Here is an 8,818-nt window from a genome sequence, read left to right as displayed (position 1 = left end):
TCGCCCGAGTGCATCCTCTGGTGGATGATGAGGGGGGACTTTTGGTTGAAGCCTTTGCCACACTCACTGCACACATACGGCTTCTCACCAGAGTGTGTCCTCTTGTGGATGATGAGGTTGGACTTACGGTTAAAGCCTCGCCCGCATTCAATTCACACGTAGGGCTTCTCTCCTGAGTGGGTAATCTGGTGTCTAACGAAGGTCGACTACTGAGTGAAGCCTTTGCGGCACTCACACACGTACGCCTTCTCGCCCAAGTGCGTCCTCTGGTGGATGGTGAGGATAAACTTCAGCCTGAAGCCTCGCCTGCATTCTTGGCACACATAAGGCTTCTCGCCTGAGTGCATCCTCTGGTGGATGATGAGGGAGGCCTTCCGTGTAAATGTTGCCTGCATTTGCCACACACAAAGGGCGTCTTCCACGAGTGCAGCTTCTGGTGCCTGGTCAGGCACGTCTTCAGACTGAAGCCCTTCTCACACACGCCGCACACGTATGGCTTCTCCCCCGAGTGTGTCCTCTGGTGACTGAGCAGGCCGGTCATCTTGCTGGAACGCAGTCTGCGCTGGCCACAGGCAACTGCTCCAAGACCTAGGCCTTCTGCCCTCCTCAGCACCTTGTCGGAGTCTTTGGGGGTCCTCGTCTGAGCCGGGCTCTCCTCCATCCCCACTGCTCTGATGTGATGCTGGGAGCTACCTGGTGGCCTCTGGGGTGGCCTGGGAAATTCTCCAAAAGTACTTTTCTTGGGCCTACCAAACCGAGACTTGGAGCCTTCTCTGTCTTGATCTTCTGCTCTGTCGCTCCAGGATCTATCGTCCGAGGCTCGCTGCTCCTTCTGGTCCTCCGTGTGTGGGTCCCCAGGTGCAATAAGTCTTTCTGCACATAAGCATGTGAAGACGCAGGGGCAGTGGCCACACAGCACGTTTTGCTCCAGAGATTTCTGGTTGGAGAAATCAGGAGGGCAGAGAGTAATGGAGTGCTGGGGTGGGTTTGGTCCTGCCAGAGAAAGAGAAGCCCAAGCAAGTCAGATGGAACTCATTTGATGGTGAGACTTAAACACATTCTTCAAAATCCTTAATAGCAAATGTTACTGACCAAGAGGTACTTTATTTATTTATTTATTTTTTATTTATTTATTTATTTAGTGGGTCTGGGGATGGAACACAGAGGATTTGACCTCCAAGCTACACACCCTGCCCAATATTTTATTCTTGTTATTTTGAAACTCTGTGTGTGTGTGTGTGTGTGTGTGTGTGTGTGTGCGTGCATGCTTGCAGTGCTAGGGATTAAACCCAGGGGCATTGTACCTCCCAAGGGCCTCACTAAGTAGCTGAGGCTGCCTGTGAACCCAGATCCGCCTGTCTCGGCTTCCCAAGTACTAGGATTACAAGTGTGTGCCAACACGTCCAGCTCTAAAGTGAAATTTCTAAAATCTAGTTTCTAAATTTTAAATTTAAAAGGTATTCTAGATTTCCTAAGCTAAATATTTAATGTTATTTTGGCCATAACCTCTATTCCCCATGCCTTCAGTGAAATTATCAATCAATTATAATATAGATATTTTAACAATAATTTGATTATCAATTTTTTTGGTATTATTGGAGGTGGAACCCAGTGGCATTCTGCTTCCGAGCTATCCCCTCTGCCCTATTTATTGCCTTTTTATTTTATTTTTGCGGTTCTGGGGTGGAACCCAGGGGCTTTTGTACCTCTGGGCTATACTCCCTGACATATTTTATACTTTATTTGGAAACAGGGTCTCACTAAGGTGCAAGGGGCCTCGCTAACTGGCTGAGGCTGTCCGCTAACCGCCATCCTCCAGTCTCAGCCTCCTGAATGCTGGGATTACAAGCGTAGGCAACCAAGTCCGGCTATCAAATTATTATTTCAATTATATTCTTTTGTCAGTGTATTCTGTCTCATATTTTAAAAATGAAATTATATTCTCTTGTAATTGTTTACATTTTGTCTCTTTTATTCTGTTAGCTGACCCTGTGGCACAGGCCTGAAATTCAAGTCCTTGGGAGGTTGAGACAGGAGTAATCACAGGTTAGCAGCCAGCCTCAGCTACTTAGTGAGGCCTGTTTAAATATAAAGGATTAAAAAAACAAGACAGTAGTTCGGAGGTAGAATGCCCCTGGGTTCAATCTCCAGTACTGCAAAAAAGGGGAAAAGTATATAAGGACAGGCGCGGCGATCTCAGGACTTGAAGTTGAGACTGAAGGTTTGAAGTTCCAGGCAAGCCTCCGGTAACCATGGGTTCAGTCCCCAGGGCCACCTCCTCAATTGTAAACAAGCTGGATAGAGATCCACCTGCCCGCGACCCCGGAATATGGGCACTGATTTCCAACTGCATAGCGCTGGATGGGAGAACAAGGCCCTAGGACCTGCCCAAGTCCAGATAAAAAGACCTCTGGTGAACTTCCGCTCCAGTAAAAGCGCCAAAGCTCCGCCTGGTGGGCACTTCCGCTTGCCAGGGGGAGGGCCCGGATGCGGAAGTCCCTGCAGGGCTCGCTGGGACTTGTAGTCTAGAGAAGCTCCGAGCAGGTACTCAGCAAGGCGGAGCGTCATCAGAGAGGCTCTTCATGACTAACGAGTGTGATTTTAAGTTAAAGAGGCCGCCATCTCCAGCTGGCCCTAACGCGTCACCCAGAGACACACCAAGCGAGCCAATGGCAGCCGTGGAGCATCCGGGGAGGAGAGGCCCACTGCGCAGAGTATCCTGGGAGTTGTAGTCCAGGCAAACTGCTTGTGGAGAGCCCGCGCTAAGGGGCGGACCACCCCTCGTTCCTCCCGGCGTGGAGAGTGAGTTTCATTAAGAAAAAGTTGACTGACCCCTGTTCCAAGTATCATATACATCCTTAACTTTCCGTATTCTTCTTCATCAAGTACTACTTGATGTAAAACCTAAGAGCGCAGCAGTTCTCAGGTATCAGTGACTCTTGTCTACTTGTCCTTTGCATTTTTAAGTTTTTGTGGTCGTGAAGATTGAACCTAGGTTCATTCTACCTCCGAGCAACACCCCTGCCCTACTCTTAGTGAAACAGGGTCTCACTAAGTTGTGAAGGGCTTCACCAATTCGCAGATGCTGGCCATGAACCACAATCCTCCTGTTGCTGCTTCCCAAATACTAAAATTACATGCATACACCACCATGCCACCTTAGACCATGACTTTTTATTTAAGGTGTTATTTTTTATTTATATATTTTTATATATATTTATATAATTTTCTTTATTTTAATTTATTGTATTTTGTGGTACTGGTGTTCCTGGAAGCCCTTCTACCTCCGGGCTATACTCCCAGACCTATTTTATATTTTTTATTTGGAAATAGGATCTCTTAAGCCAGCACGGCTGGCTTCGAACCAGTGCGATCCTCCTGACTCTGCCTTCCAAGCACGGGTATTACAAGTGTGAGCCACCACACCCGGCTCAGATGTTATGTATGTATGTATGTATGTATGTATGTATGTAATCATTTATTGTGGTACTGGATATTGACCTGAGGGACATTCTACCTCCAAGCTGTACTCCCAGCCCTGTTTTTTATTCTTTTTCTTTTTGTAGTTTTGGGGATGGAACTCAGGGACATTCTAACTCTGAGCTACACCCCCAGCCCTATTTTTCATCCCTTATTTTGACACAGAGTCTCTAGAACCGGGATTGCAGGTGTGTGCCACAGTGCTTAGCTCGTAACCACTTTTTGAGCAGCCCTCTACACGGGCCCTCTACCCAGTGCAGATGACTGGGCCCTCTGCCTATCTCTTGATCAGACGAGCACAGTTCACTGGTTAGCTAGCTCTCAGTGAGAAAAAAGAACACACGTTTCAGGTTGGTTTCTGTGTGTGTTGCTGTGCGTTGGAAGGTTATCGTAGTGAGAATCATGTAGACTGTCGATGTTGTCCCTATTTATACACCCAAGAGTGCCTGTGATGCCTTTGCTGTCCCTTGTCTGTTGAGCTGTACTGTTGGGCTGGGAAGTTGGTCATATACAGTACCTCTTGGAGCCGGGCATGGTGGCGCACGCTTGTAATCCCAGCATCTGGGAGGCTGAGACCTGAGGATTGCGGTTCGCACACAGCCTGAGCTACTTAGTGAGGTCGTCTGCAACTCAGTGAGACCCTGTTTCAAAATAACAAGAATAAAATATTGGGCAGGGTGTGTAGCTTGGAGGTCAAATGCCTCTGTGTTCCATCCCCAGACCCAATAAATAAATAAATAAATAAATAAATAAATAAATAAATAAAGAAAGTACCTCTTGGTCAGTAACATTTGCTATTAAGGATATGAAGAATGTGGTCAAGTCTCACCATCAAATGAGTTCCATCTGACTTGGCCTTCTCTTTCTCCGGCAGGACCAAACCCACCCCTGCTCTCCATTACTCTCTGCCCTCCTGATTTCTCCAACCAGAAATCTCTGGAGCAAAACGTGCTGTGTGGCCACTGCCCCTGCATCTTCACATGCTTATGTGCAGAAAGACTTGTTGCACCTGGGGACCCACACGCGGAGGACCAGAAGGAGCAGCGAGCCTCGGACGATAGATCCTGGAGTGACAGAGCAGATGATCAAGACAGAGAAGGCTCCAAGTCTCGGTTTGGTAGGCCCAAGAAAAGTACTTTTGGAGAATTTCCCAGGCCACCCCAGAGGCCACCAGGTAGCTCCCAGGATCACATCAGAGCAGTGGGGATGGAGGAGAGCCCGGCTCAGACGAGGACCCCCAAAGAGTCCGACAAGGTGCTGAGGAGGGCAGAAGGCCTAGGTCTTGGAGCAGTTGCCTGTGGCCAGCGCAGACTGCGTTCCAGAAAGATGACCGGCCTGCTCAGTCACCAGAGGACACACTCGGGGGAGAAGCCATATGTGTGCGGTGTGTGTGAGAAGGGCTTCAGTCTGAAGACGTGCCTGACCAGGCACCAGAAGCTGCACTCGTGGAAGACGCCCTTTGTGTGTGGCGAGTGCGGGCGACACTTCACACGGAAGGCCTCCCTCATCATCCACCAGAGGACGCACTCAGGCGAGAAGCCGTATGTGTGCCAAGAGTGCGGGCGAGGCTTCAGGCTGAAGTTTATTCTCATCATCCACCAGAGGACGCACTTGGGTGAGAAGCCGTTTGTGTGCCAAGACTGCGGCAAAGGCTTTACTCTGAAGTCGACCTTGGTTAGACACCAGATCACCCACTCAGGCGAGAAGCCCTACGTGTGCCTTGAATGCGGGCGAGGCTTTAACCGTAAGTCCCACCTCATCATCCACCAGAGGACACACTCGGGTGAGAAGCCCTACGTGTGCAGTGAGTGCGGCAAAGGCTTCAGCCGGAATTACCACCTCGTCAACCACCAGAGGACACACTCGGGCGAGAAGCCCTACGTGTGCAGTGAGTGTGGCAAAGGCTTCAGCAAGAAGACCACACTCATCAGACACCAGAGGACACACTCAGGCGAGAAGCCCTATGTGTGCAGTGAGTGTGGCAAAGGCTTCTGCCAGAAGTCCTACCTCATCATCCACCAGAGGACACACTCGGGCGAGAAGCCCTACGTGTGCAGTGAGTGTGGCAAAGGCTTTAGCAAGAAGACCACACTCATCATCCACCAGAGGACACACTCAGGTGAGAAGCCCTACGTGTGCAGTGAGTGTGGCAAAGGCTTCTGCCAGAAGTCCTACCTCATCATCCACCAGAGGACACACTCGGGCGAGAAGCCCTACGTGTGCAGTGAGTGTGGCAAAGGCTTCAGCGAGAAGACCACACTCATCAGACACCAGAGGACACACTCAGGCAAGAAGCCCTACGTGTGCAGTGAGTGTGGCAAAGACTTCAGCCAGAAGTCCCACCTCATCATCCACCAGAGGACACACTCTGATGAGAAGCCCTACGTGTGCCATGATTGCGGGCGAGGCTTTATCTTTAAGTCCAACCTCAATATCCACCAGAGGACACACTCTGATGAGAAGCCGTACGTGTGTCACGAGTGTGGGCGAGGCTATAAACGCAAGGCCCACCTAATCATCCACCAGAGGACACACTCGGGTGAGAAGCCCTACGTGTGCAGTGAGTGTGGCAAAGGCTTCAGTGTGAAGTCCAATCTCATCGTCCACCAGAGGACACACTTGGGCGAGAAGCCCTACATGTGCAGTGAGTGTGGCAAAGGCTTCAGCGAGAAGTCCTACCTCATCATCCACCAGAGGAAACACTCGGGCGAGAAGCCCTACGTGTGCAGTGAGTGTGGCAAAGGCTTCAGCATGAAGTCCACACTCTCCAGACACCAGAGGACACACTCGGGCGAGAAGCCCTACGTGTGCAGTGAGTGTGGCAAAGGCTTCAGCGAGAAGTCCTACCTCATCATCCACCAGAGTACACACTCGGGCGAGAAGCCCTACGTGTGCAGTGAGTGTGGCAAAGGCTTCAGCGTGAAGTCTACACTCAACAGACACAAGAGTACACACTCGGGTGAGAAGCCCTACATGTGCAGTGAGTGTGGCAAAGGCTTCAGCGAGAAGTCCTACCTCATCATCCACCAGAGGACACACTCGGGCGAGAAGCCCTACGTGTGCAGTGAGTGTGGCAAAGGCTTCAGCTGTAAGTCCTACCTCATCAACCACCATAGGACACACTCGGGCGAGAAGCTCTACGTGTGCAGTGAGTGTAGCAAAGGCTTCAGCGAGAAGTCCTACCTTATCATCCACCAGAGTACACACTTGGGCGAGAAACCCTATGTGTGCAGTGAGTGTGGCAAAGGCTTCAGCCATAAGTACTACCTCATCAAACATGAGAGGACACACTTGGGCAAGAAGCTAGTGTGCAGTGAGTGTGGCAAAGGCTTCAGCCATAAGTTCCAGCTTATCATCCACCAGAGGACACACTCGGGCGAGAAGCCCTATGTGTGCAGTGAGTGTGGCAAAGGCTTCAGCTGTAAGTCCTACCTCATCAACCACCATAGGACACACTCGGGCGAGAAGCCCTACGTGTGCAGTGAGTGTGACAAAGGCTTCAGCGAGAAGTCCTACCTTAGCATCCACCAGAGTACACACTTGGGCGAGAAACCCTATGTGTGCAGTGAGTGTGGCAAAGGCTTCAGCCATAAGTACTACCTCATCAAACATGAGAGGACACACTTGGGCAAGAAGCTAGTGTGCAGTGAGTGTGGCAAAGGCTTCAGCCGTAAGTCCTACCTCATCATCCACCAGAGGACACACTCGGGCGAGAAGCCCTATGTGTGCAGTGAGTGTGGCAAAGGCTTCAGGGAGAAGTCCACACTCACCAGACACCAGAGAACACACTCGGGCGAGAAACCGTATGTGTGCAATGAGTGTGGCAAAGGCTTCAGCGAGAAGTCCACACTCATCATCCACCAGAGGACACACTCAGGTGAGAAGCCCTACGTGTGCAGTGAGTGTGGCAAAGGCTTCAGCCAGAAGTCCTACCTCATCTTCCACCAGAGGACACACTCGAGCGAGAAGCCCTATGTGTGCAGTGAGTGTGGCAAAGGCTTCAGGGAGAAGTCCACACTCACCAAACACCAGAGGACACACTCGGGCGAGAAGCCATACGTGTGCTGTGAGTGTGGCAAAGGCTTCAGCAAGAAGTCCACACTCACCAGACACCAGAGGACACACTCAGGCAAGAAGCAATATGTGTGCAGCGACTGTGGCCAAGGCTTCAGCGAGGAGGCCAAACTCACCATCCACCAGAGGACACACTCGGGGAGAAGCCGTACGTAAGCAGCGAGTGTGGCAAAGGCTTCAGTTAGAAGTCCTACCTCACCATCCACCAGAGGACACACTCGGGTTAGAAGCCCTACGGGTGCCACGATGCTAGCAAAGTTTTAAGCAGAAGCTCCACCTCCCATCCCTGGGAGGACGCACTCGGTGAGAAGCCATACATGTGCCTTGAGTGCAGCAGGTGAGGCTTTAGCCGGAAGTCCCACTTCATCGTCCACGAGAAGAAGCACTGCAGAGAGAAGCCAGACGTGTGCCACGAGTGCGGCAAAGGCTTCAGCCAGGATTCCATCTCTGTTGGACACTAGTGGACAGACTCGAAGGAACAGCCGTACGTGTGCCAGGAGTGCGGCCGAGGCTTCAGCCACCAGGCAGGACTCATCAGCACCGGAGGAAGCACTCGCGGGAGAAGCCGTACATGTGCCGGCAGTGCCGCCTGGGCTTCAGCAGCAAGTCAGCCTCACACACACAAGCGGGTGCACTTGGAAGAGAGGCCGTGCATGTGCAGAGAGTGTGGCCGAGGCTTTAGCCACAGGTCACACCTGGCCTTGCATCAGGTGCCACAGCAGAGGGAGGAGCCTCGTGCGTCAGGAGCTGTGGGCAGGGCTGGGGCCAGAAGGCTCCCTCAGCAGACCTAGGAGGATGCAGCGCGCCCGCCGCAAGCCGCCACTCCAGCTCCACTCAGAGGCCTGTCTGGGGCAGTCTTCGGGCCCCTTGTATTCTCTTTGAAAGTGAGGGTGGAGGAGAAGACCAGTAGTCAAACTCTATGGTTCCACGAAATGTAATAAAAAGCACCTTCCATCAGTGGTCTCAGAATGTCTTTGTGTTTTGTGGCCTTTATTTTAATTTTGCTTCATTACAGATCTGGAACTTTGACATGTTTATAAGAAATAAGAAATGATAACACATCTTTTGAAATCTTTGGTCCACTATTGCGGGAGCCAGCTGGCAAAAGTACAGGTTCGGAAAAGAGGTGTGAGGATGAACAAGCATGGGAGGGTCGCCAGCAAACTCCTGGGCCGATATCTCTGCTGGCCGACAACCAGGTTTCTTTCTCTCCTGGTATTTATACAATTTCCAGCTTTGGGTTGTACAGGAATGCAATCATGAA

This window comes from Muscardinus avellanarius (genome assembly GCF_963383645.1).
Source record: "Muscardinus avellanarius genome assembly, chromosome: 19".
NCBI lineage: Eukaryota > Metazoa > Chordata > Mammalia > Rodentia > Gliridae > Muscardinus > Muscardinus avellanarius.
Note: the sequence above shows the minus strand (reverse complement) of the source record.